This window comes from Bufo bufo, chromosome 4, assembly GCF_905171765.1.
Source record: "Bufo bufo chromosome 4, aBufBuf1.1, whole genome shotgun sequence".
In the NCBI taxonomy this organism is placed as follows: domain Eukaryota; kingdom Metazoa; phylum Chordata; class Amphibia; order Anura; family Bufonidae; genus Bufo; species Bufo bufo.
The window spans coordinates 194,279,336-194,306,404 of record NC_053392.1 but is presented as its reverse complement, the minus strand read 5'-3'; positions in this window follow the sequence as shown (position 1 = coordinate 194,306,404).

Below are 27,069 nucleotides of genomic sequence, written 5' to 3'. Positions count from 1 at the left end.
GTGGAGATGACAGCATGAGGAGGCCACATAATGGCACAATAACTGAGTCTGGATAAGAGACTGAGGCCACAGATTGTTTAGAAAGATGCAGATGGAAACCATCTGTGGAGCTGTTTCACAGTCACCAGCAGATAAATGCAGTCCAGGGCCGTATCTACAGGGGAAGCAAGGGAAGCTGCAGCTTTGGGGCCCTGACCCAGAAGGGGCCCATCCAGGAGAAGGAGGACTAAAGGATTTGGTCAGGGCCCCCTCAACAGTATTACACAATAAAATTATATACAGTAACAGTATAGACTGTATAAAACTGATGGAACAGCTGGCGGCCCTGGTCTGAGAGATCGATCTTTACTAGCCACAGGAATGGGGGAGGCATGAAAGGAAGGGGTCGCTAAAAAAATTACTGTGGGATCGAGCCCCATTCAAAAATTTGCCGTGGGGCCCAGTCAATTCTAGCTACGCCACTGATGCAGCCCACAAAAGCAAGTTGGGGTTATCGATTACAAAACCTTAATTAAATTATGGGCTTGGTGATCAGTTTAAGACCTTTTAAGCAGCAGCAGCATGGTGATAAAAATGAGTGGCAAGGTGAGATGGTGTGAAGATGGCAGCATCAGGAGGCCACATACACTCACCTAAAGAATTATTAGGAACACCTGTTCTATTTCTCATTAATGCAATTATCTAGTCAACCAATCACATGGCAGTTGCTTCAATGCATTTAGGGGTGTGGTCCTGGTCAAGACAATCTACTGAACTCCAAACTGAATGTCAGAATGGGAAAGAAAGGTGATTTAAGCAATTTTGAGCGTGGCATGGTTGTTGGTGCCAGACGGGCCGGTCTGAGTATTTCACAATCTGCTCAGTTACTGGGATTTTCACACACAACCATTTCTAGGGTTTACAAAGAATGGTGTGAAAAGGGAAAAACATCCAGTATGCGGCAGTCCTGTGGGCAAAAATGCCTTGTGGATGCTAGAGGTCAGAGGAGAATGGGCCGACTGATTCAAGCTGATAGAAGAGCAACGTTGACTGAAATAACCACTAGTTACAACCGAGGTATGCAGAAAAGCATTTGTGAAGCCACAACACGCACAACCTTGAGGTGGATGGGCTACAACAGCAGAAGACCCCACCGGGTATCACTCATCTCCACTACAAATAGGAAAAAGAGGCTACAATTTGCACGAGCTCACCAAAATTGGACTGTTGAAGACTGGAAAAATGTTGCCTGGTCTGATGAGTCTCGATTTCTGTTGAGACATTCAAATGGTAGAGTCCGAATTTGGCGTAAACATGTATCTATCCTCTGATGGCTACTTCCAGCAGGATAATGCACCATGTCACAAAGCTCGAATAATTTCAAATTGGTTTCTTGAACATGACAATGAGTTCACTTTACTAAAATAGCCCCCACAGTCACCAGATCTCAACCCAATAGAGCATCTTTGGGATGTGGGGGAATGGGAGCTTCGTGCCCTGGATGTGCATCCCTCAAATCTTCATCAACTGCAAGATGCTATCCTATCAATATGGGCCAACATTTCTAAAGAATGCTATCAGCACCTTGTTGAATCAATGCCACGTAGAAATAAGGCAGTTCTGAAGGCAAAAGGGGTCCAACACCGTATTAGTATGGTGTTCCTAATAATTCTTTAGGTGAGTGTAGTGGCACAATGACTGAGTCTGGATAAAAGACTAAGGCCACATATTGCTTAGAAAGATGCTGATGGAAACATGGTGTCATATTTACCCCTCCATTACCTAATAATTAATCCAGACAAAGACCACAATAGATTATTAAATTATTTTATTTATGTTGGCATATAATTGGCCACAGTGTTTATGGTTACCTTACACTAAATTATCAACCATTTTAATTTTTAACCATTTATAAACTATCATATAATTACCATTAACCAATAACCTAAAATATATAGTCCTCTCAATGAGTGACTATTATCCCAAATAAACACTGTGACATTCTTCACAATGGTGGGTGGGAGGGGGTTTCTTCTTTGTTCCTGACGAGAATGCGCAGCATTTAACTGCTGTTTCCTTTTTACAGGTGCTCAGAGACAAACTACCCGATTCTCCAATCAACATCTTCGTCCCAGCCTCGAGGACAAACAGACTACAGCATCTATATCTGTAACCCAGGTTAGTTTATATTTCTAATCAATATATTGCGCATGCAAACATTGAGGGTTCATGACACCATGTCCCCTCTTATTTGCACTTATTTGCACTTGCAATAAGGTTTGCTCAATCTAATGCAGCCATCAAATTCAAGTTAGGTTTGTCGGTTCCACCTCAGCTCACCAGCAGGCCCGCACCTAAAATCTTTTACTGGGTCAGCTCACCTGCAGGCCCGCGACTTAAATCTTTTACAGGGTCAGCTCACTAGCAGGCCCTTGCATATAACTTTTTAAAGGGTCAGCTCAGCTGCAGGTCATCGCATAAAATGTTTTACAGGGTCAGCTCACCCACAGGCACTACCATATAATGTTTTACAGTGTCAGCTAACCAGCAGGCCCGAACCTAAACTCAAATCTTTTACTGTGTCAGCTTACATGCAGGCCAGCAACTTCAATCTTTTACAGGGTCAGCTCATATGCAGGCCCTCGCATTGAACTTTTTAGAGGGTTAGCTCAGCTGCAGGCCATCGCATAAAATGTTTTACAGGGTCAGCTCACCCGCAGGCACTAGCATATAATGTTTTACAGTGTCAGCTCACCAGCAGGCCCGAACCTAAAATCTTTTACCGGGTCAGCTCACCTTCAGGCCCACAACTCAAATCTCTTACAGTGTCAGCTCACCTGCAGGCCCGCAACTGATGCTGCCTTGCTTTGAAGTAGTAGCCGTTTATCAGGCTCCCTCTCCGAAATCGAACAATGATTCCCCTATACATCGAAAGTTGATAGGGAAGATATCCAAATGGATCGTGGACATCACAGGGACGTGCGATCAGGCAGAAGTTATCTAGAGTCAACAAAGCGTCAGCAGGGCTTCTCCTGTATAATGTTTCCTCATCCAAAATACCGCAGTGACATTCCCTGTAACTTTTTATTACTCATTTTTTATTACTCATTCCAATAACAGGGCATTTTAAGAGTCCTGTATTGCTATTTATCGTCACTACCTCCCCGAGTAGGGAATGGGTAATTGCGGAGTGCCTGCTGCCTTCCTTGGATGTTTCTGCTTCAATAACTTGACCCACCCTCTCTGGGTGGTTCACAATTAGGAAAAAAAAGTGGCAAGGCAACAACAGCCAATCAGATTTCAGCCATTGACCTCCCTTGGATGTGTTATCCCTTTCTCAAGCTCCCGCTCTGGCATCGAACACTGATTCCACATTCATAAAGCCTATGCACTAAGTGAAAGGGCTGCCAAAAATTGCAAGGAACCGGCACTCCAATACACCCTTTATTACACAAAAAGGAGGGCATCATACACACCCTTGAAAAATTATTTGGATCAAGGGCCTGCTGATCTGACCATCTCAAACAATATGGGAGGGGGCCTACTGCCGCATTCGGATGTCTGGCCTATCAACTTTCAATGTTATTGTCAGCGCAAACAATTGTAACTACGGGCAAACAATTGCAACTACAGTGTTTGATTCAGGAGAGGGAGCATGAGAAATGGCTACGGCTACCACATCCAAGCAAGGCAGCATGCGCGCAAATTACCTATTAGGTATAATTAGGTAAGGGCCTGCAGGTGAACTGACTCTGTAAAAGATTTTATGTGCAGGCCTGATGGTGAGCTGACCCAGTAAAAAATTGTAGGTGAAGGCTTGCTGCTGAGCTGACCCTCTAAAAAATTAAATGCAAGAGCCTGCAGTTGAGCTGACCCTGTAAAAGATTTGAGGTGCGGGCCTGCAGGTGAGCTGACCCTCTAAAATATTAAATTCGAGGGCCTTCAGGTGAGCTGACCCTCTGAAAGATTGTAGGTGAAGGTCTGCTGGTGAGCTGACCCTGTAAAACATTATATGCGAAGGCCTTCATGTGAGCTGACCCTGTAAAAGATTTGAGGTGCGGGCCTGCTGGTGAGCTGACCCTATAAAAGATTTTATCTGCGGGCCTGATGGTGAGATGACCTATTAAAAATTTATAGGTGAAGGCCTGCTGGTGCGCTGACCCTCTAAAAAATTAAATGCAAGGGCCTTCAGGTGAGCTGACCCTGTAAAAGATTTGAGTAGTGCACCTGCTGGTGAGCTGACCCTGTAAAATATTTTATGTGTGGGCCTGCTGGTAAGCTGACCCAGTAAAAGATTGTAGGTGAAGGCCTGCAGCTGAGCTGACCCTTTAAAAAATTAAATGCAAGGGCCTTCAGGTGAGCTGACCCTGTAAAAGATTGTAGGTAAGGGGGCTTGCTGGTGAGCTCACCCTCTAAAAAAATTATATGCGAGGGCTTGCAGCTGAGCTGTCCCTCTAAAAAATAATGTGCGAGGGCCTGCAGCTGAGCTGACCATCTAAAAAATTATATTCGAGGGCCTGCAGCTGAGATGAACCATTAAAAAAATATATGCGAGGGCCTGCAGCTGAACTGACCTTCTAAAAAAAAAATTTGCAAGGGCCTGCAGCTGAGCTGACCCTCTAAAAAATTATATGCGATGGCTTGCAGTTGAGCTGACCCTCTAAAAATTATATGCGAGGGCCTGCAGGTGAGCTGACCCTGTAAAACATAATATTTGAAGAGAATATATGCAGGGGCATTATATGTGACGAATAAGCATGTTGATATGATGGAAGAGGAGGAGGATGAGAAAAGGAAGATTCAACCATATACCCTTGTTTGTGGTGGAAGGGGTGCATGGGAATACAGTGTATTCAGTACATTATAACAACACATTTAAAGTGCCTTTATGTTCAACTGCTAACCTCTGGTGGAGTCGAAAAGTCATGGTCAATCCAGGCCTTGTTGACCAGCATTTTCAGTTGACAGGCGGATACGCTTATCTGTTATAATGCCACCAGCAGCACTAAATACCCGCTCAGACAAAACACTGCCGGCAGGGCAGGCCAGCACCTCCAAAGCGTACAGCGCCAGTTCGTGCCCCGTGTCCAGCTTGGATGCCCAGTAGTTGTAAGGTACTGAGGGATCATTGAGAACGCTGACACGGTCTGCCATGTACTCCTTCACCATCTTCCCAAATTTTTCTCTCCTTGTGACCAAAGGCCACGCATCAGGGTGAGGGTGCTGGCGGGGTGTCATGAAACTGTCCTAGGCTTTGGAGAGTGTTTCCCTGCCTCTGTTGTAACTGCTGTGTGTTCCTCTTGTCTCCCCTCCTCGGTTGGTTAAGGAACTAATTACTCTTCCGGCAGCGTTGTCAGATGGAAAAAATTTTAGCAATTTTTCAACAAGGATCTTCTGGTATTGCACCATTTTGCTGATCCTCTCCACCAGAGGAATGAGAGATGAGAAGTTCTCATTGCAGCGGGGGTCGGGAAGGGTGAACAACCAGTAATCCGCGTTGTCTAAAATGCCTATAACGCGTGGGTCGCGGGAAAGACAGCCTAACATGAAGTCAACCATGTGCGCCAGAGTACCAAAAGGCAAGACTTCGCTGTCGTCATCAGGAGGATCACAATCAATCTCCTCATCCTCTTCCTCCTCTTCTGCCCACCCACGCTGAACAGATGGAATTAAACTTCCATGGGTACTACCCTCTGTAGCGGAGGCTACCGTCTCCTGCTCCTCCTCTTCATCGTCCAATTCGCGCTGAGAAAACGAACTGAGGGTGGTCTGGCTATCACCCAGTGTGATGTCTTCTCCCATTTCCACCTCTTCCACAGCGTCGTCCTTAATTGTGAGCAGCAAGCGTTTGAGTAGACACAGAAGTGGGATAGTTACGCTGATAATAGCATTATCGCCGATCACCATCTGTGTTGTTTCCTCAAAGTTTTTTAAAATCTCACAATGATCAGACATCCATGCCCACTCCTTGCTTGTGAATAGCGGAAGCTGACTGGAAAGGCGACAACCATGTTGCAGCTGGTATTCCACTACTGCCCTCTGCTGCTCACAAAGCCTGGCCAGCATTTGGAATGTGGAGTTTCAGCGCGTGCTCACGTCGCAAAACAGCTGGTGAGCTGGCAATTTCAAGTGCTGCAGCAGCGTTGACAGACCGGCTGAAGCTGTTGGTGACTTGCGGAAATGTGCACACACGCGGCGCACCTTCACCAGTAGCTCAGGCAAATTGGGGTAGGTTTTAAGAAACCGCTGAAGCACAAGGTTGAAGGGCAAGGCATGGGATGTGTGTCAGGTTGCCGAGCTCCAAAGCCGCCACCAAGTTACGGCCATTATCAGACACAACCATGGTTGAATGGCGAGAGCCACAGATCAGTCTGGTCTTTTATCCCCTGCCATAGCTCTGCGGCGGTGTGCTATTTGTCCCCTAAGCATATCAGCTTCAGCACAGCCTGTTGCCTCTTCCCCAACGCAGTGCTACACTGCTTCCAGCTACCGACTGATGACTGACTGGTACTGCACGTGGTTAATTCATAGGTGGAAGTGGAGGAGGAGGCGGAGGAGGAGGAGAAGTGGGGGTTGGAGCCACTAACGTAGGTGCTGGCGGAATCTCTGATCAATGTAGGGCCCGCAATCATTGGCGTTGGCAGCACCTGTGCCATCCCAGGGTACGACTCGCTCCCTGCCTCCACAACATTCACCCAGTGTGCTATCAGGGAAATGTAGCGCCCCAGCCGAATGCATTTGTCCATGTGTCCATGGTTAATGGACCTTCCCAGTAACTGCGTTGGTCAGGGCACGTGTGATGTTACGGGACACATGTTGGTGTAAGGCGGGCACGGCACACCTTGAAAATTTGTGGCGGCTGGGCACTGCATAACGCAGGACGGCCGCCAACATCAGGCTGCGGAAGGCTACAGTGTCCACTAGCCTAAATGGCAACATTTCCAGGGCCATTAATTTGGAAAGCTGCACATTTAGTGCTATGGCCTGTGGGTGTGTGGCTGGGTATTTTTGCTTGCGCTCAAAGGCCTGGGGTAAGGACATTTGCATGCTGCGCTGGGACACAAAAGTGGATGTGGTCGCTGATGGTGCTTCCGAAGGCCCAGGTGCAGGCTGGGAGGCATCCGGGCTTGCACCTTCGACAGGGGATTGGCCAGCAAGTAACATAGGGGAAGAGGAGGCAGTGGTGTGACCCGCGGACACAGATTGTTGACCATGGCGTTATTCCCACTTATTACAGTCATTTTCATATAGCACAGGTTGCAAACTACTATTCTTTTGTTGTTCGCACTTTCTTAACAATAGCACCAGACTGTGGAACATCAACCCCTTGGCAAGGGAGATTTCCGCAAGGGGGTGCTCCGTGGAACAGTTGCGGGCCTATTTGATGTGGCCCACCTTCTCCCTTTTGCAACCCCACAGCCTCTTCCAGGCTGTTGCTGTGCTGCAGATCCCTCCCCCTCTGTACTGCTCTCCTCGCTCGGCTTGCCACCTTCCCAGGTTGGGTCAGTGACCTCATCGTCCATCACCTCCTCTTCCACTTCCTTACTCTGATCATCCTCCTGATTTATTGACCTAACCGCAACCTCAGTGATTGCCAACTGTGTCTCATCCTCTTCATCAACCTTTTGAGACAGTAATTGCAGTTGACTCATTGGCAACAGTGTCTAATAATCATCCACCTCATTAAACTCTAATTGCCATTCACCGCTGTCATGTTCTTGTGACTGTGGATGCTCAAGAGTTTGGGAATCAGGGCACAAGATCTCATGTCCCTCTTCAAACGTGATTGGCAAGAGGGCAAATCAAGTAATGGCGCTGAAAAGAGCTCTTAGGAATATCCGAGTGTGGGATCACTTGTTTGGCCACACTGCAAATGGTGGGAGGAAGAAGGATCAGGGTGAGGATTATGTGGACCAGACTCCTGGCTACTGAGACTGGACTTGGTGGAAGACAGGGTGGTGCTTAACCGATTGGAAGCATTATTTGCTGCAATCCAACCGACCACCTGGTCACACTGGGCTGACTTCAAGAGTGGTGTCCTGCGCCGCCCTGCAAACTGGGACATGAAGCTAGGTATCTTGGATGATTGTTTTTCGTGTGCTCTGGCAGCAGGCCCAGTTTCTTTGCGCCAAGGGCCATGGCTTCTGCGTGAACCATCAGCATCACGGCCACTTCCCTGTCCCCTATTGCTCGCCTTCTTCATTTTAAATGTGATATATTCTTGAAAGTATGTCACACGTACAGTAGCGCAGGATTTGGAAGTTTATGTGCAAAAAAAATTACTACAGTATTTGTGATGAGGAAACGTTATACAGGTCAGGTACCACAGGTAATGTCACAGTTCGCAGTGTCTACATAAAAACTGCTCTGGATGTCACTGATATTTTAGGAATGCACACACTTTAAACAGGAGATGTGGCGTGGATAATTTAACAGTCCGCAGCGGACACCATCTACGGAAAAAGTGCACTGGATGTCACTGATATTTTAGGGATGTGCACACTTTAAACAGGAGATGTGGCGCAGATAATTTAACTGTACGCAGGGGCCTATTACATAGTATTTTGCGCAGGATGCGCTAAAATATATATTGCTGGTGTCACACACAATAGCCCTTAAAAAGGACTTTTGGGTCTCTGAAAAGTTTTTTGTATAAAAATCTTCCTATTACACTCCCTACACTGTCTGTCCCTTCCTATGCACAGCTCTCCCTAACACTGAGCAGTTTAGCGCAGGTTGCACTACAAAAATATATTGCTGCTGTCACACACAATAGTCCTTAAAGGACTTTTGGGTCTCTGAAACGTTTTTGTAAACTTATTATATTTGATTACACTCCCTACACTCTCTGTCCCTCCCTATCCTCAGCTCTCCCTGACTTAGACAGAGCCGAACACGCGTCATCGGGTGCTATATAGCACCCGATGACATGTTCTGGCCAGCCAATCACTGTAATGCCAGTAGCCACTTACCTGCATTTTTATTGGCTGCTAATCAGCTGCGAAACATGCGGGGAGGAGACTCAAGCATTGCACTCGAGCACATGCAGTACTCGGCCGAGTACCGCCATGTGCCGAACATAGTGATGCTCGAGCCGAACTGGTATTCGGCCAAGCATGCTCGCTCAACACTACTGAGAGTTAGTATGACATGCAGATGACAGGTTTTGCTCTTAGAATCACTTCACACTTCAATTATTTGGGCAGTTACTGGGCCAAAACTGACCAAATAACTCAAGTGTGAACTTAGCCTTACAGATCGATGTTAGCGTCAAGAAGCGCACTCCTTTTACACTTTCGGCAGCTGATTCCAGATAGATGTCTACAGAACCTGTTCTATTAAACACTTATACAAGTAGAGCCCCCCCGACAGAGTGGAGAGGGTGTCAGCAGTAAGTTTGCTTTGACATCACTGATAGTGATGAGCGGCATGGGCAATATTCGAATTCACGATATTTAGCGAATTTCTGGGCTAATATTCGCCATAAATTCGCAAATTTGAGAATTTGTGATATCCAGTCATTATTTTTTTGATTGTGAAAATTGGCAATCAGAAAATTTGCGATAAAAATTTGCGATACAAAAATTCGCAATCAACACTCCTCCGAAAGTCAAGGATATTGCAGCCTTCTCATTGGCCCATAAGCAAGAAGCAGTGAGGGATCATGGGTACTGATGAAATAAAATGTGGTAAGGTGACATAGTATTGAGGTAGCAGCAGCATCAGGAGACCACAGAGTGGCAAGGTGACATAGTGTGGAGGTGGCAGCAGCATCAGGAGACCACAGAGTGACCCAATGACTGAGTGGGGATTTGGGTGGCAATACCAGGACCAGCTGAAGTTGGTGGGTAAAAGAAGGAGCACTTAACATCAGATTTGTGGCATCAGACAGCTGACAGCAGCAGAATAGTAGCTAAGGCAGGTGGCCAGAAGAAACCGGTCTCTTTTATCAAAGTGTTGGTGTGGCACCATGAATGATCCAGTCTGATGCATCAGGCATTGGTGAGTGGAAATCCTGGCTGATCCACGCCTGCTTTATCTTGACAAAGGTCAGTCTCTCCACATTTTGGGTGGGCAGGTGAGTTCTTCTTGAAGTAACTATGGCTCCTGCCGCACTAAATACCTGCTCTGATGCCACAGTACTGGCCGGGCAGCACAGCTTTTTCAGATCAAACTCTGCCAGTTGTGGCCTCAAATCCAGTTTGGCTGCCCAGTAGTCCAGCGGATCTTCAATGCGGGGTGGCATGGTGCTGTCCAACTATCCCACCACCTGCTAGTTCAGGCCCTGCTCCAGGTCTAGCTGCTGCTGCTGCTGGTTGTCATGGTCTTACCTGCTTGCTGCTCTCCTTCGTTTGACATGTGCTGGCGGCCATCTTGGTTTCTGGGTTTCTTGTAGCCTTCCACCCTGCGGCTCCTCCTTCCCCTGGGAGGAGCTGGATGCCTAGCTCATATATATAGGAGGTCTGTGGCTTCAGTTCCTTGCTTGGTCCTCTTGTGTTCACATGCTTCTAAGACTGCTGCTGCTTCTGGTTCCTGATCCTGGCTTCGTCTGACTACCCTGCTGGTTCCTGATCCTGGCTTCGTCTGACTACCCTGCTGGTTCCTGATCCTGGCTTCGTCTGACTACCCTGCTGGTTCCTGATCCTGGCTTCGTCTGACTACCCTTCTGGTTCCTGACCTCTGGCTTCGCAAAGACTCTGCTCGGTTTCACCATCCGTTTGGACTCTTGCTTTACAGCTTTATTTTCAATAAAGCCTTCTTATTTTCACTTATCTCTTGTTGTACGTCTGGTTCATGGTTCCGTGACATTAGGACCAAGCCATGAATTCTGACGGTACAGGGCCATCCTCGCTACCCACGCTGGTTGCCAGACTTGATCAGCAGGATCACCTGTTGGGTCGGTTCGCTGTGGCGTTGCAAACCCTGCTTGAACGCACGGCTCATTTCGCTCCCGTTGCCGATGGGTCGGTTGTCGCTCCTGGGCTCGCTCCTACTGCCGCTCCGGTTGTTGCGCCAGAGTCTACCCCGACACCTGTTGTTGCGCCTGCGGTGTTTCGGGGTATGACCGGTTCTGCCCCTCTTCCACAGCGCTTTGGGGGAGAGCCAACTCAGTGCCGAGGTTTCCTTAACCAGGTGGGCATTTATTTCGAGTTGCTGCCACATGCCTTTCCTACTGAGAGATCAAAGGTGGGCTTCTTGGTCTCGCTGCTCTCGGACAAGGCCTTGGCCTGGGCCAGCCCTTTATGGGAGAACAACAATCCGGTGGTTGCCGAGTTTTCCGGTTTTGTTGCTTCTCTTCGGAAGGTATTCGATGTGGCGGCTCGTGCTGCCTCTGCTGCGAAGCTCCTTATGTCCATCAGACAGGGTTCACGATCCGTAGCTGAATACGCCATTGAGTTTCGTACCCTGGCAGCAGAGGTGGGCTGGAATAATGAGGCTCTGGTCGCTGCTTTCTCTCATGGTCTCTCGGATGCCTTGAAGGATGAGGTTGCAGCTAAGGACCTACCAGTTGAGCTCGAGTCTCTTATTTCTTTCCTGATTTTGATTGACACCAGACTCAGGGAGAGACCTTCCTTTAAGGAGAACCTGCGGAGGTCTTCTAACAGATTGGTGCCTACGTTTGCTGTCCCACCCGTGCCTCCCTCTCCTCCCACGCCTCCTGGGGATGACTTGTCTGGGGGTGAACCCATGCAGCTTGGGTTTGCTCGCCTGTCCGAGGGGGAGAGGGCACTCCGGAGACGCGAGGGCCGATGCATGTACTGTGGTCTCGGTGGGCATTTTCGGTTGGCATGTCCGAACCGTCCGGGAAACGCTCGTACCCTGAGATCCTGTCGGGGGCAGATCTTGGGTGGAGTCTCCTCGTCCCAGGTTTCCCGTGTTGACAAACCACTGATCACTGTTGTCCTCTCCTGGGTCGGGGGCTCGGTGACGACCCAGGCGTTGGTGGACTCTGGTGCTGGTGGTTTGTTCATTGATAGTGTGTTCGCTGCCGCCAATTCCATTCCTCTGCAGGCTCGAGGTTCCCCACTGGCTCTTGAGGCGATAGACGGCAGACCCCTTCTGCCGCCACACGTGACTCATGAGACCCTTCCAGTGGGGATAGCCATTGGTGCCGTTCACAGAGAGTCGGTCTGCCTCCAGGTTATTTCGTCTCCACACTACTCGGTGGTCTTGGGGTACCCCTGGCTCCAGAAGCATAATCCGACTTTCGATTGGAGATCGGTCGAGATCCTCTCGTGGTCACCGCAGTGTGGGGCTAGTTGCATCCATGGGTCTGTCAAGTTGCTGTGTACTTCCTCGGACTCTCTGTTGCCTCCTGAATACGAGGAGTACCGGGATGTATTCGATAAGGTGCGCGCGGTTGCCCTACCTCCGCACCGCCCATACGATTGTGCCATAGAGTTACAATCTGGTGCCGTTCCTCCTCGTGGCAAAGTCTATACACTGTCGGTAGCGGAGAATGAGGCCATGGAGGAGTACGTGAGGGAGGCGCTTTCACGCGGACACATTCGCAAATCTTCGTCCCCGGCAGGGGCTGGATTTTTCTTTGTGAAAAAGAAGGGCGGTGAGTTGAGGCCTTGCATCGATTACAGGGGTCTCAATCGCATCACGATCAAGAACGCTTACCCGATACCCTTGATTTCCGAGCTGTTCGATCGCCTTAAAGGGGCCACGGTCTTTACCAAACTCGACCTGAGGGCGGCATATAACCTGGTAAGGATCAAGGCGGGCGATGAGTGGAAGACCGCGTTTAACACCAGGACCGGTCATTACGAATCCTTGGTTATGCCCTTTGGGTTGTGCAATGCGCCCGCAGTCTTTCAGGAATTCATCAACGATGTTTTCCGTGACCTGTTGCAGCAGTGTGTGGTAGTCTATTTGGATGACATCTTGGTATATTCTGAATCCATGGAGGCCCACATTCTGGATGTCAGACGAGTGTTGCAACGGTTACGAGAGAACAAGCTGTTCGGTAAGCTTGAGAAATGCGAATTTCACCGATCCCAGGTAACCTTCTTAGGTTACATCATTTCCGCTGAGGGGTTCTCCATGGATCCTGAGAAGGTTTCGGCTGTCTTACAGTGGCCCCAGCCCAGTGGTCTTCGTTCCCTGCAGCGCTTTTTGGGCTTCGCCAATTATTATCGGAAGTTCATCAGGGACTTTTCCATGCTGGCCAAGCCTCTCACGGATCTGACCAGGAAGGGCAGTAATTCCCAAGTCTGGCCGCTCGAGGCCATCCGAGCTTTTGAGGCCCTAAAGTCCGCCTTTGTGTCGGCTCCGATTCTGTCGCATCCCAACCCTGGGTTGCCCTTTGTCCTCGAGGTGGACGCGTCTGAGACGGGAGTAGGCGCCCTTCTGTCTCAGCGTAGAACACCAGAGGGTCCTCTGCTTCCTTGTGGGTTTTACTCCCGGAAACTGTCTTCCGCGGAGTGCAACTATCAGATTGGTGACAGGGAGTTATTGGCCATCGTGCAGGCCCTTAAAGAATGGAGGCACTTGCTCGAGGGTTCGGTGGTTCCGGTTCTCATCCTGACGGACCACAAGAATCTGACCTACCTTTCTGAGGCCAAGAGATTGACACCACGTCAGGCCAGATGGGCTCTGTTCTTGTCTCGTTTTAATTACGTGGTCTCCTACCTACCCGGTTCCAAGAACATCAGGGCGGATGCCTTATCACGGCAGTACTCCGAGCTGTCCAGGGAGGAGTCGATTCCGACTTCGGTCATACCTCCGAATCAGATCCTGGCCGCCATTCGCACCAGCCTGACCTCTCCCCTGGGTGAGCAGATTTTGGCGGCTCAATCTGGTGCTCCCTCTGGGAGACCCAACGGCAGATGTTTTGTGCCTGAGGAGTTGCGCACTCGGTTGTTGCGAACCTACCATAACTCCAAGACCGCGGGGCATCCTGGAAAGAATCAGCTGTCCTGGGCTGTTTCACGTCTGTTCTGGTGGCCTTCCCTACGTTCCGACATCGCCGCATATGTAGCGGCATGCTCCGTTTGTGCCCAGAGTAAGTCCCCTCGGCACCTTCCGTTGGGCCTTCTGCAACCCATAGCCACCGGGGAGCGCCCATGGTCACACCTGGGGATGGATTTCATTGTGGACCTCCCTGCATCCCGAGGCCATACGGTCATTCTCATGATTGTGGATCGGTTTTCCAAAATGTGCCACTGTGTTCCTCTCAAGAAGTTACCCTCTGCACAAGAGTTGGCCAAGATTTTTGCCCGGGAGGTCTTCCGGTTGCACGGTTTGCCTAAGGAGATTGTGTCGGATCGGGGGAGTCAGTTTGTGTCCAGGTTCTGGCGCGCCTTTTGCTCCCAGTTGGGGATTCATCTCTCCTTCTCCTCGGCCTACCACCCTCAGTCCAATGGGGCCGCAGAACGATCCAATCAGGCCTTGGAGCAATTCCTTCGTTGCTATGTCTCCGATCACCAAGACAATTGGGTTGACCTCCTGCCTTGGGCTGAGTTTGCCAGGAACACGGCGGTGAACTCTTCCTCTGGGACGTCTCCCTTCATGGCCAATTATGGGTTCCAACCTGCCGTGTTACCGGAGGTATTCTCTCCCCAGGATATTCCGGCTGTGGAGGATCACCTTTCCGTCCTACGTGCTTCTTGGGTACAGATCCAGAAGTCCCTTGAGGTCTCTGCGCAGCGCCAGAGACTCCAGGCTGATCGCAGACGAGCGCCTGCTCCTTCCTACCAGGTTGGAGACCGTGTATGGTTGTCCACCCGCAACCTCAACCTTCGAGTGCCCACTCCCAAGCTGGCGCCTCGCTTTGTTGGTCCCTTCCGAGTGCTTCGCAGGGTAAACCCGGTAGCCTATGCCCTTGCGCTTCCTCCTGGCATGCGGATCTCCAACGTGTTTCATGTCTCCCTGTTGAAGCCACTGGTGTGTAATCGTTTCACTTCCTCGGTTCCTCGGCCTCGTCCGGTCCAAGTGGGCAATCGTGAGGAATATGAGGTGAGCAATATCCTGGACTCACGCCTGGTCCGCGGTCGGTTGCAGTTTTTGGTCCATTGGCGTGGTTATGGTCCAGAGGAGCGTTCCTGGGTTCCCTCCGCAGATGTCCATGCTCCTGCCTTGCTCCGAGCCTTCCACGCACGCTTCCCTCAGAAACCGTTTTGTGCTCCGCGGAGGAGGGGCCCTTGAGGGGGAGGTACTGTCATGGTCTTACCTGCTTGCTGCTCTCCTTCGTTTGACATGTGCTGGCGGCCATCTTGGTTTCTGGGTTTCTTGTAGCCTTCCACCCTGCGGCTCCTCCTTCCCCTGGGAGGAGCTGGATGCCTAGCTCATATATATAGGAGGTCTGTGGCTTCAGTTCCTTGCTTGGTCCTCTTGTGTTCACATGCTTCTAAGACTGCTGCTGCTTCTGGTTCCTGATCCTGGCTTCGTCTGACTACCCTGCTGGTTCCTGATCCTGGCTTCGTCTGACTACCCTGCTGGTTCCTGATCCTGGCTTCGTCTGACTACCCTGCTGGTTCCTGATCCTGGCTTCGTCTGACTACCCTTCTGGTTCCTGACCTCTGGCTTCGCAAAGACTCTGCTCGGTTTCACCATCCGTTTGGACTCTTGCTTTACAGCTTTATTTTCAATAAAGCCTTCTTATTTTCACTTATCTCTTGTTGTACGTCTGGTTCATGGTTCCGTGACACTGGTGAGTAGTTCCTTTACTAGGCGGGTTAAGAAAGCTGCTCATCATCGACTCTAGACTCAAGTTGCTCCTGATAAAGCTTGTACTGCTCTTACCCACCCACTCCGCCACAGCAGCCATGGCAGTGAAATGAGACCACAGAGGGCCCCCCCCCGATCAGACCTGCAAGAGAATGGGTGATGGCGTAGATAGGAAGCGGCTACCTGACTACATACAATGTCTCTATAGTAATTCAGTTTGTCTTCCCTCTCAGCAGGTGTAAAAACGGCCCCCATTTTGGACAGGTAGCGAGGGTCCAACAAGGTGGAGAGACAGAAGTCATCCCTCTGCCTCTGACATTGTTCATTCCGTAGTCCTGGTGATTGACAAATAATGTGGCCCCCTTCAAGAGCCTGAGCAAACAGCAGGTGTGGTGCATGAGCTGCCACTGGCTGACATTGAAGTTACACAGGGGAGTACTCCTGTCCGCTCTTGGATCATCAATAAATAGTTTATGGCCTTTTTCTGTTCGTATAGTCGGTCCAACATATGGAGGGTGGAATTCCACTTGGTGGAAATGTCGCATATCAGCCTATGTTGGGGATGCCGCTCTGCCGCTGCAGCTCAAGGAGGGTTTGCTTTGCGGTGTACGAGTGGCTGAAGTGCATGCAAAGTTTCCTGCCCATGTCTTGCAGATGGGTGGAAGATTTCAGGAACCTCTTAACCACTGAACACGTGTGCCATGCAGGGCACAAGGCTCAGCCCTCCTTGACGCAGCGCCGACACCATGTTCTTCCCATTGTCGGTCACTAGAGATGAGCGAATCAAAGCTGATGAAGTGGAATTCGATCTTAATTTTAGGAAAAATTTGATTTGCAATGAATGCAAATTTCCTCGCGCTTCGTGGTAATGATTTACAATTTTCCTAAAATGGTGGCTACAATGGCGGATACACTTGTGAGGACATGGTGCAAGGAACTCTGGGAAGGCGTGCTGACCCATAAAGCCATGCATGCAGCCAATCAGAAGCCAGCCAGCCCTGTGAGGTCACAGCCCTATAAATACCTGCAGCCTTGTTGGATTCAGACATTTTCCAGGATTCTGAGTGCAGGGATAGACGTTGCAGATGCTAGGGAGAGTTATATTGAAAACATCATTGTAAAAAAAAAAAACGATTTATAAGTGCAGGGAAACATTATTCAGATTGCAGGGAAACGATAGGGAGGAATTATTTCACAGCATCTTAGTGCAGGGAGAGACGTCTGCAGTCACTAGGGACAGTGCTAGAAAAACCTCATTGTGAAAAAAAAAAAGCAATTTACAACTGCAGGGAAACATTATTCAAATAGCCATTATACAGCTCTGGCATTCCAGCAATTTGTTCTTGTTATTGGGATGCAAGTGCTATGTTGAAAAGCCTTTAGTGGCTTATATCTGTGGAAAAATAAAAATATATACACATTTCACCTCTGCAGTTATATGCAGTGAAAGAGTGTCCAATTTCAGTACAAAAAGAAAAAATATATATGCACTTAACTGTTGCATTTATTTGTGGTGAAAGAGTCTAGTGGCCTATTTCAGTACAAAACGAAAAATATATACACATTTCACTTCTACAGTTATATGTGGTGAACAGGTTCAGTGTCCTATTTCAGTACAAAAAGGAAAAAAATATATACGCACTTCACTGTTGCATTTATTTGTGGTGAAAGAGTTTAGTGGCCTATTTCAGTACAAAAAGGAAAAATATATATGCATTTCATTTCTGCAGTTATATGTGGTGAAAGCGATCAGTGTCCTATTTCAGTACAAAAAGGAAAAATATATACTCACTTCACTGTTACATTTATTTGTGGTGAAACAGTTTAGTGGCCTATTTCAGTACAAAACAAAAAATATATAGACATTTCACTTCTGCATTATTATTATTTCAGTACAAAAACTAAATATATTCAGCGTTCATTTTTGCAGCTATATGTGATAAAACCTTTAGTGACATATTTCGGTAGAAAAACAAAACATATTTACCCTTCACTGTTGCAATTATATGTGGCAAAACCTTTAGTGACGTATTTCAGTCGAAAAACGAAATATATTCAGCGCTGCAGTAATATTTGTTGTAAAACCTTTAGTGTCGTATTTCGGTATAAAACGATACATTTATTTTGCGTTCAGAGCTGCAGTTATACGTGGTAAAGCCTTTAGTTTTGCATTTCAGCAGAAAACTAAAATTGTATTCTTATAAAAATGTATCCTTATTAACCACCTCAGGACCGCCGAACGCAGGATTGCGTCCTGGCGGCGGCCCTGTTATTCCTCCTGGATGCGCCGATGCGTCCTGTCGCGAGACGCGAGATTTCCTGGAACGCGCGTTCACAGGAACCGGAGGTAAACGAGTGGATCTACAGCCTGCCAGCGGCGATCGTTTGCTGGCAGGCTGTAGATGTGATTTTTTTTAACCCCAAAAAGGTATATTAGACGCTGTTTTGTTAACAGCGTCTAATATACCTGCTACCTGGTCCTCTGGTGGTCCCTTTTGCTTCGATCGACCACCAGAGGACACAGGCAGCTCTGTAAGTAGCACCAAACACCACTACACTACACCCCCCCTGTCACTTATTAACCCCTTATTAACCCCTGATCACCCCATATAGACTCCCTGATCACCCCCCTGTCATTGATCACCCCCCTGTAAGGCTCCATTTAGACGTCCGTATGTGTTTTGCGGATCCGCGGATCCACGGATCCGCAAAACACATACGGACGTTTGAATGGAGCCTTACAGGGGGTTAATCAATGACAGGGGGGTGATCACCCCATATAGACTCCCTGACCACCCCCCTGTCATTGATCACCCCCCTGTAAGGCTCCATTCAGACGTCCGTATGTGTTTTGCGGATCCGCAGATCCACGGATCCGCAAAACACATACGGACGCCTGAATGGAGCCTTACAGGGGGGTGATTAATGACAGCGGGTGATCACCCCATATAGACTCCCTGATCACCCCCCTGTCATTGATCACCCCCTATAAGGCTCCATTCAGACGTCCGTATGTGTTTTGCGGATCTGCGGCTCCACGGACCCACGGATCCGCAAAACACATACGGACGTCTAAATGGAGCCTTACAGGGGGGTGATCACCCCATATAGACTCCCTGATCAAACCCCTGTCATTGATCATCCCCCTGTAAGGCTCCATTCAGACGTCCGTATGTGTTTTGCGGATCTGCGGATCCGCAAAACACGGACACCGCGGATCCGCAAAACACGGACACCGACAATGTGCTTTCCGCATTTTAAGGATCCGCACATTGCCAGAACTATATAGAAAATGCCTTTTCTTGTCCGCAATTGCGTACAAGAATAGGACATGTTCTATAGGATCTACAAAAAACGCAGTGTTCGCCCGATCAGGCCTGATCTTGTGCACACACTTGCGTTCAGTCCGCCCCACCCAGTGACAGAATTTTTTTTCTGATCACTGCAAAAGCACGGTAAAATCGCTGCGGCGCTATAAAAAGATCACTTTTGAGGGGCATGGCGAGTTCATAGAAGATTTTTTTTTTTGTCATAAGTTAGCGGAAATTGTTTTTTTTTTATTTTATTTTTTTTTTCTTACAAAGTCTTATATTCCACTAACTTGTGACAAAAAATTAAATCTCGCATGAACTCATCATACCCCTCACGGAATCCAAATGCGTAAACATTTTTAGACATTTATATTCCAGACTTCTTCTCACGCTTTAGGGCCCCTAAAATGCCAGGGCAGTATAAATACCCCACATGTGACCCCATTTTGGAAAGAAGACACCCCAAGGTATTTTGTGATGGGCATAGTGAGTTCATGGAAGTTTTTATTTTTTGTCACAAGTTAGTGGAATATGAGACTTTCTAAGAAAAAAAAAAAAAAAATCATAATTTTCCGCTAACTTGTGACAAAAAATAAAAACTTCTATGAACTCACTATGCCCATCAGCGAATACCTTAGGGTGTCTACTTTCCGAAATGGGGTCATTTGTGGGGTGTTTCTACTGTCTGGGCATTGTAGAACCTCAGGAAACATGACAGGTGCTCAGAAAGTCAGAGCTGCTTCAAAATGCGGAAATTCACATTTTTGTACCATAGTTTGTAAACGCTATAACTTTTGCGCAAACTAATAAATATACACTTATTGCATTTTTTTTTATCAAAGACATGTAGAAAAATAAATTTTGAGAAAAATTTATATAGAAATGTAGTTTTATTTGAAAAATTTTACAACTGAAAATGAAAAATGTCATTTTTTTGCAAAAAATTCGGTCAATTTCGATTAATAACAAAAAAAGTTAAAATGTCAGCAGCAATGAAATACCACCAAATGAAAGCTCTATTAGTGAGAAGAAAAGGAGGTAAAATTCATTTGGGTGGTAAGTTGTATGACCGAGCAATAAACCATGAAAGTAGTGTAGTGCAGAATTGTAAAAAGTGGTGTGGTCATTAAGGGGGTTTAAGCTAGGGGAGCTGAGGTGGTTAAGGAGGGGTCCATGGGTTAATGGAAGAAGCAGCGGTAGCAGTCAGTCTGTGTGTAGGGTTGTCAGTAAAATCACCTACTCTGCGGTGTGGCAGTTTTTTGTACAACCTCCGGAGGAGTTGAACACGGCCATATGTAAAATCTGTGGGCAGAAGGTGAAGTGTGGCCAATATGTCAATGTTGGCACCACGGCCCTGCGTCAACATATGCAGCGTCACCATGAAGTGGCCTGGGAGAACCGTGGCTCCAATGTGGTGGTTAAGCCTGCCGCAGTAACCACTGCATCACCCAATGGCACGCCGCACCCGATTTCAGGCAGTCAAGGGTCCACCACATCAGGCGAAGCAGGCTGCCTGTCATTCCCATTGTCTGCTGGTCCTGATGCTACTGCTCCTCCTACTCCTCGTCAGTTATTCTGTTAGCAATCGATCACCGAAGCGATTCCAAGAGACAACAATATGGGTCCACGCATCCAACGGCGCAGAAGCTGAACGTGCCACTGTCCAAGTTGCTGGTGCTTCAGTCCCTCCAAGTGATGGACTATGCACCTTTCAGAGAACTGATGGCTTGTGGCGAGCTGAGGTGGAGAGTCCCAAGCCTTTATAGCAGAAAAAAATTTCTTCAGCGTTCAGTGCTGCAGTTATATGTGGTAAAACCTTTTGGGACGTATTTTGGTTGAAAAACAAAATGTATTCTGCCTTCATTGTTGCCATTATATGTGATAAAATCTTTAGTGACGTATTTTGTTTGAAAAACAAATTTTATTCAGCGTTCAGCGCTGCAGTTATATGTGGTAAAATCTTTATTGACGTATTTCGCTCAAAAAACAAATGTTATTCAGCATTCAGCGCTGCAGTTATATGTGGTAAAATCTTTATTGACGTATTTCGGTCAAAAAACTAATTTTATTCAGCGTTCAGAGCTGCAGTTATATGTTTTCAAATCTTTATTGACGTATTTCGGTTGAAAAACAAAATTTATTCAGAGTTCAGCGCTGCAGTTATATGTGGTAAAAACTTTTGGGACGTATTTTGGTCGAAAAACAAATTTTATTCAGCGTTCAGCGCTGTAGTTATATGCGGTAAATTCTCCATGATGTCTCCATGATAAATCTGCAGCGTGGGGGCCCTGTGTGGCTTCTACATATTCTCAAAACAAACCTCCAGCAGGGCGAATAGATGCCGGATGACCGGGACACTCCATGACCTTCCCAGGAGCTGCTATCTGGAGCAGCGGTTAATTTCTAAAACGTCTGTATAGTGCGGGGGGAATCCGAAGACCCTCTCCATCTCCGTGCACTACAGGATGTCCTCCTTCCCATCCATGATGACTGGGAACTCGTGAGGTTTTCCCTGACAAAGAGACCAGGGGCTGGTAGTTATTGTGACGGACTGAACTGTCACTGGGGCTGCTGGAGAAGCCTGAGGGCCAGCCTCCTTACTAACTACAGACAGGGCCGGCGCAACCATATAGGCGAACTAGGCGTTCGCCTAGGGCGCCGGCCTGCTGGGGGCGCCCTGGTGGGCTCCCCCTGACTGGGGCTGCAGCCCTGGGCGAACGGTTCTTGAGCCGCCCCCAGCGCCGTTACAGGGGGGCCAGGAGGTGGAGGTCCTTCTTAAAGGGTTTCTATCACTTTGTATCACATAATTAGTTGTCAGACACTAGCGATCCGCTAGTGTCTGCTCTGGCCAACCATCCTACTATAATCGCTTGTGGGGCAGCGGTTTTGCTAAAAAACGAACTTTAATAAATATGCTAATGAGCCTCTAGGTGCTATGTGGGCGTCATTAGCACCTAGAGGCTCCGTCTACCTTCATACACAGCCACCGCCCAGCGCGTCCCTCCAGCCCGCCCATCTCCTCCTGAATGCGATCCTCCGTGTGACGCAGCGGACGAATTCTCGCGCATGCGCCGTGCGCGGCTGTATTCGGCGCATGTGCATTGAATGTCTGCTCTCAGCTCAGACGTCTCAAATGCGCCGAATACAGCCGCGCACGGCGCATGCGCGAGAATTCGTCCACTAGCTCAGACATCTTAAATGGGCCGAATACAGCCGCGCACGGCGCATGCGCGAGAATTCGTCCGCTGCGTCACACGGAGGATCGCATTCAGGAGGAGATGGGCGGGCTGGAGGGACGCGCTGGGCGGTGGCTGTGTATGAAGGTAGACGGAGCCTCTAGGTGCTAATGACGCCCACATAGCACCTAGAGGCTCATTAGCATATTTATTAAAGTTCGTTTTTTAGCAAAACCGCTGCCCCACAAGCGATTATATTAGGATGGTTGGCCAGAGCAGACACTAGCGGATCGCTAGTGTCTGACAGCTAATTATGTCATACAAAGTGATAGAAACCCTTTAAATATGGCAGAGCAGGCATCTGCTTACCCTGATGGCAGGTGCCTGCTCTGCCAGTAAATTACCGGAGGAGAGGAGGCGGGCGGCAAGGGAGGCTGTTCTAGCAGCTCCCCACTCCTCCCTCGTGCGCCCTCTGTGATGCCGGAATATGACGTCATTCCGGCCCCGGCATACTAAACAGCGCGCTGGAGGAGCTGCACCACACTGGACCCCAGGGAGGTGAGTGTTTAAGTGTTTGACTGAGTGAGTGTCTGCCTGTGTATTTATGTCAGTGAGTGAGTGTATGTATGTCTGTCTTTCTGTCAGTAAATGTATGTGTGTCTGTCATTGAGTGTCTGTCTGTGTATGTCAGTGAGTGAGTGTATGTCAGTGAGTGTGGATGTCTGTCGGTCAGTAAGTGTCTGTGTGTTTGTCAGTGAGTATGTGTATGTTTGTCAGTGAGTATATGTGTGTGTTTGTCTGCCAGTGAGTGAGTGTCTGTCAGTGAGTTTCTGTGTGTGTGTGTGTTTCAGTGGGTAGGTGTATGTCTGTCAGTGAGTGTCTGTCAGTGAGTGAGTTTATGTCTGTCTGTCAGTGAGTGTATGTGTGTCTGTCAGTGAGTGTATGTGTGTCTGTCAATGAGTTTCTGTGTACTTTATTCAGTGAGCGTCTGAGTGCGTGTCTGTCTGTCAGTGTGTTTGTGTGTGTCTGTCAGTGAGTGATTGACATGAGGGGGCGGCAAAATGGATCTTTGCCTAGGGCAGCAAAAATCCTTGCACCGGCCCTGACTACAGACCTAGGATTTTGGAGATCCCCCTTGTTTGATTGAACCGGGTGTCCAGCGCACATGGATGGCTGTTGCAGTGGAGCCTGTCCCTACAGCGGTTCACTTTCACAATCTAAGAACGGCCTGGGAAACACAATGTGAATGCTGATGGACTATCTTGCCAAACAGAAATGGAAGGGTGACTAACATGGACCTGTAGAGGGTCTCACCGGGTCTGCCATCCTTTAACTTGGGGGAGCTATGTGACGACATGGTCATCAGTTTGAGTTAAATGTGTATTGGTGTTGAATATGTGTAAATATGTTATACTGTGTAACTTGTTTATCAAAAGACTGTAAGCACCCCCCCGCGTTATCTCTCCCATTGTACTCTAAAAGAGCTCAGGACAATGAAATTTTGGCCAGGCTCCTGCTAGGGCTGACTGGAACTATTTTAGCAGGTGGACCCCTGTGGTGTGATGCAGACAGAATGTCTGGGGAGGGGAAGGGGGATGTAATGGGATTACAGTTTCATCTGATCACTTTCTGTATATAAGTTTGTGCAGTTGTTCAATAAAGCAGACCTTATTGCCGCTGGGGAGGGAGATCGGCTACCTCTTCTCCCTGGGTCTCCATCTGCCGCTGGGGAGAGGTTGGCTACCTCCCTGGGTCTCCGTGTTGCTCTCTGGCTGGGAGTGGAGGTTGCTTTGTGAGCAGAGATCAGCGGTACTCTGCCCTGGTGCCAGCACTTCAGCTGGGCAAACTGGTGTGCAGTCCTGCCCTGTAACAAAAGGATAGGTAGGGCAGAGGCCAGCGGCGCTCTGCCCAGATGCCAGCTCTTCCACTGGGATGTGGTCAGGGAATCCTACCCCAGGACCTGGTTGAGGGTCTGCTGTGGAGAGGATCGCTTACCTCCTCCTCCTGGCATTCCTGTGGGGTTGGTTGGGGATCTGTACCGGCCATCCAGCATCCCTGTAGGTTTGGTGCAGAGACCGCGGTCCCATCCTCACCATTGGAGTTAGGTGTGCTGTCCCCCTGTGGTTGGGGAGAGAAACCGGTTGTATCCTCTCCCTGCAAGGTACACTGCAGCTGGGGAAGGGAGACTATCCTCTCCTCTCCCTGCAAGGTACACTGCCGCTGAGGAAGGGAGACTATGCTCTGCTCTCCCTGCAAGGTAAACTGCCGCTGGGGAGAGAGACCGGTTGTCTCCTCTCCGTGAAAAACATACTGCCACTGGGGAGCAGGACCGATTGTCCCTACTCCCTGAACCTCCGGCTGCCATTGATGATCTGGGCCAAACGCTCAGCATCTCTGTAGGGTCGTGGCAGTGGAGAGACCTTGGTCCCATCTCCACCTGCCATATGGAGTTCCCCCCAGAACACATCTAACAGGTCCCCTACCTCTGTAGCTGGTAACGAGTAAATGGGGTTGGCTGCCATCTCTCCCAGAAGGTTCAGGGGGGCTATAGGTGTGGGGCAGAGGCTAACAGCACTCTTCCCTGTTGCCAGCTCTTCTGCTGGGAAGGAAACTGCCAGTTTGGTGGCCTTGCAGAGAGTCTTCAGGGTCACTGATTGTTGTAGGCAGAGGCTGTGGAGCTTTGCCCTGATGACAACTCTTCAGCTGGGGCTAGTAGTTCCTCTGCATCGGCCTGCGGTAAGGGAGAGGGGCTCCCTGCCCTGGCTCCCTGGAGTTTCAGAGGTGCATTTGGTGCTGGGCAGAGGTCAGCAGGGCCCTGCCCTGATGCCAGCTCTTCAGCTGGGACTAGTAGTTCCATGACATCTGTGGTTGCTAGGGCATGCTGTTGAGCAATGTCAAAAAGTCTTTAGTATGCCTGTTCCAGTTCCCATTCCTGTGTAACTAAAAAGTCCAAATCAGTCCTCAATCCGAGCTCAATGAGGAATTCCAACTCGCCAAAATGTATGTCCTCCCTTCTCCACTCCTGTGCACTCCCAAATTATGGGTCCTCCGGGAGTGCCTCAAAAATACAGTGGATATAAAAAGTCTACACACCCCTGTTAAAATGTCAGGTTTCTGTGCTGTAAAAAAAAATGTGAAAAATCATTTCAGAACTTTTTCCACCTTTAATGTGACCTATAAACTGTACCACTCAATTGAAAAACAAACTGAAATCTTTTAGGTAGAGGGAAGAAAAAAAAACTAAAATAATGCAGTTATAACTGGGGATGTAGCTGTGTTCAGAATTAAGCAATCACATTCAAAATCATGTTAGATAGGAGTCAGCATACACCTGCCATCATTTAAAGTGCCTCTGATTAACCCCAAATAAAGTTCAGCTGCTCTAGTTGGTCTTTCCTGAAATTTTCTTAGTCGCATCCCACAGCAAAAGCCATGGTCCACAGAGAGCTTCCAAAACATCAGAGGGATCTCATTGTTAAAAGGTATCACTCAGGAGAAGGGTACAAAAGAATTTCCAAGGCATTAGATATACCATGGAACACAGTGAAGACAGTCATCATCAAGTGGAGAAAATATGGCACAACAGTGACATTACCAAGAACTGGACGTCCCTCCAAAATTGATGAAAAGACAAGAAAACTGGTCTGGGAGGCTACCAACAGGCCTACAGCAACATTAAAGGAGCTGCAGGAATATTTAGCAAGTACTGGCTGTATGGTACATGTGACAACAATCTCCCGTATTCTTCATATGTCTGGGCTATGGGGTAGAGTGGCAAGACGAAAGCCTTCCTTTTCTTACGAAGAAAGACATCCAAGCCAAGCTACATTTTGCAAAAATACATCTGAAGTCTCCCAAAAGCATGTGGGAAAAGGTGTTATGGTCTGATGAAACCAAGGTTGAACTTTTTGGCCATAATTCCAAAAGATATGTTTGGCGCAAAAACAACACTGCACATCACCAAAAGAACACCATACCCACAGTGAAGCATGGTGGTGGCCGCATCATGCTTTGGGGCTGTTTTTCTTCAGCTGGAACTGGGGCCTTAGTTAAGCTAGAGGGAATTATGAACAGTTCCAAATACCAGTCAATATTGGGACAAAACCTTCAGGCTTCTGCTAGAAAGCTGAACATGAAGAGGAACTTTATCTTTCAGCATGACAACGACCCAAAGCATACATCCAAATCAACAAAGGAATGGCTTCACCAGAAGAAGATTAAAGTTTTGGAATGGCCCAGCCAGAGCCCAGACCTGAATCAGATTGAAAATCTATGGGGTGATCTGAAGAGGGCTGTGCACAGGAGATGCCCTTGCAATCTGACAGATTTGGAGTGTTTTTGCAAAGAAGAGTGGGCAAATTAAGCCAAGTTAAAATGTGTCATGCTGATAGACTCATACCAAAAAAGACTGAGTGCTGTAATAAAATCAAAAGGTGCTTCAACAAAGTATTAGTTTAACAATATTATTTTATCTGAAATGATTTATCTTTGTCTCATTTTTTTTCATCAAAGAAACCTGACATTTTAACAGGGGTGTGTAGACTTTTTATATCCACTGTAGATGTATTGCAGCTTATAGGACAAGCAATCAATCCCAGGAGGGAAACCATTTAAAAAATTTATAAGTAAAATATTTACCCCTTGATGACCAGCGCCGCACATATACAGCAGAAGTCTTCACTTTCAATATGGCACACACTCTCTCAGCCACCATAGCCACTAGGTTCCTACCTTTTAAACAGCAGAGACCACAGGCTAATGTCTGCGATTGGCATTATCTCTGATTGCAGGCATTTAACCCCTTATATACTGTGGTCAATTTTAACCATGGTATCTGAGTGGTGAAAATACGGGAGCACTGTGTTCCCATGCCTGGAGCTGTTCCCCCTAGCTCAGATCGGGGAAAGCTGGTCCTTGATTGGCCGGAA